The following is a 2,440-nucleotide window of genomic DNA, read 5'->3' on the forward strand; positions in this document are numbered from 1 at the left end:
TATTTTCAAAATGAATGCTGCAAATTTTGGGAATTATTACGGTACTATAAAAAAAAATTATAGGGCCACTATAACATAAATCAGCATCATGGAGTGTATTAACCGGCATTAAATCACCTAAATTACTGTATAAACAAAGTGCGTTTTTAATTTATATTGTTCCTTTTGAATTCATGTAGAGTGTATGTACTGTACTGTACTGTCTCGAAAAGAAAAACCCATGCTGTGTTGAAAAGAAGCCCATGGGCTTCTTTTCGAGGCTACTTTTGAAAACTAAAGGGAGGGGCTTCGATTCGAGATAGGCTTCTACTCGAGATTAAGCCCATTGGGCTTCTATTCGAGGTTTTAATGATACAAAATATTGTAAAGCTCCGTCCAGTTAATCAAATTTCTTTGACAAAGTAAACGGTTGCATTACATAGACAAGATGTGCCTATATATGATCGTGATGTGAGGTCTTGGTCATAACGTGATGTTATCATGACCATAAATAGGTTTGTCACGTGCTCTTCTCATCTAAAATTTGATACTATAGTTATTTACTCATATCTCCATCATCACGTCATTTATGTATTGTGATAGGGCCTACTTTTCGTTATTTATGTTATTCGTTTCAAATCTTCATTTTCTGCATATCTTTTTCTTTTCGATTTTTCGTTATCTTTTTTAGGCCTACCCTTTCTTTTGATGTTATCTTTTGTTTTCTTTACTTCTCATTTTATCATTTTTTTTTTTATCATTTCTTTTCGTTTCTTTCAATTTATTTTTTATATTTTCCCTTTTACATTCATCAGAGCGCATCTTTCTATTCTTTATCTTTGGATTATTTTTTTTTAACTTTCCTTGTTCAGTATTTTGTCATCTTAACTCTTATTTTCTTTTCATCTCAGTGTTTATCTTTCTTTACAATTTCTTTCTTTTGATGTTATCTTTTGTTTTCCTATAGATAGATAGATATTTATTGGATAGCACTTTTGAAACAGCAACAAACGTTAGACAATACATAACGGTGCATCCAAAATTACAACTTTTTACAAAATGTAACAAAAATAAATAAATAAATAAATAATGTCAACAAAAAATAATTAAAAATAATGTAATTTTATCGCTTATTTCTTATTTATCTTTTCATTTCCTTCGTCTTATGTTGTATATTTTCCCCGTTACATCTTAACAGTGCGCTTCTTTCCTTTATTTTTATCTTTCCGTTCCTTTTTCATCTTCATTGGGCAGACACAACAGTTTGTTGATCCTATCCATCTCAGCTCCACCATGGTTGAAAAATGGCTCCTCTGCCGAAAAATAGCACATGCATAGGCCTACTTTACAAAAAAGACCATTATAAAATAATTAGTGATTTTAAAGCAATTTCATTTTTTCTGTACAATACATTTTGAACTTATATAAAATATTATCCAATGCATATCATACGATGATGTTTGTGTATTAAATGTTTTCTGTATATTGAATAACGATTTGTGTCAGCGGGTAAAGAGGAGTAGGCCTACATGACTTGTCTGGATACCATGAAATGTTATTATTAATAAATAACAGCATGCATTGACTTTAAATCCACTTTAAATTAATTTATTGTAACATTTCGTAATTTCACCCTAAATTTAAAAAAATCTAAATTCCACATTACTGTAAGTGCAAATAGAGGTGCCGTCTCCCGTGGGGTCGCAGGATGGAGTCAGGAAATCGGCTGGAAGCCTCGCACACTCCTGCGGCGTGTATGCACTAATCTCGTGAAAAAAATAAACTTCCTGAAAATTCACGATATTTGCATGTTTTTACTACTGTATTATCCATTGTCAGTGCCAATGGGTATCACATGCACAACAAAATATATTTATATTCTAGAAAACACTTAACCAGATCTCTCAGATGAGCATTCAACTTAGGACCTCTAAATGCCGGTCTTAATTATAGGGGATCCAAAGGCTATGGGTTTAGGAGACCAAACTGACATTTTCCGTCCAATTAAAGACTTGGCCTGTACCTCAAAAAAATGTTTACAAGTGTATAACACTGCTCTCCCATACCGTTTGTGTCGTACGTTGAGGTTTCTATTTTGTAATTTAACTGAATATTCAAAATTTAGAGCTCATTCAATTCTTGCTTTATGGGTTTAAAATATTGGATGTTTATAAACTTCATAACGAATGAACGAACGAACCAATGATAGAGCGAACAAACGAACGAATAAATGGACAAACGAACGGACAAACGAATGAATGAATGAATGAATGAATGAATGAATGAATGAATGAATGAATGAATGAATGAATGAACTAACGAACGAACGGACGAACGAATAAATAAATAAAACTATTGAATTGCTCATTAATTACGAAAAATGAAGCCCTGGGCTTCTTCTTTTTTTTTGTTTTTGAAAATTTGAATGGGCTTCTTTTCGAGGCTACTTTTACAAAGTATA

The sequence above is a fragment of the Anneissia japonica genome, unplaced genomic scaffold (genome assembly GCF_011630105.1).
Source record: "Anneissia japonica isolate Jap-2015-1 unplaced genomic scaffold, ASM1163010v1 scaffold2855_len30308_cov102, whole genome shotgun sequence".
Classification (NCBI taxonomy): domain Eukaryota; kingdom Metazoa; phylum Echinodermata; class Crinoidea; order Comatulida; family Comatulidae; genus Anneissia; species Anneissia japonica.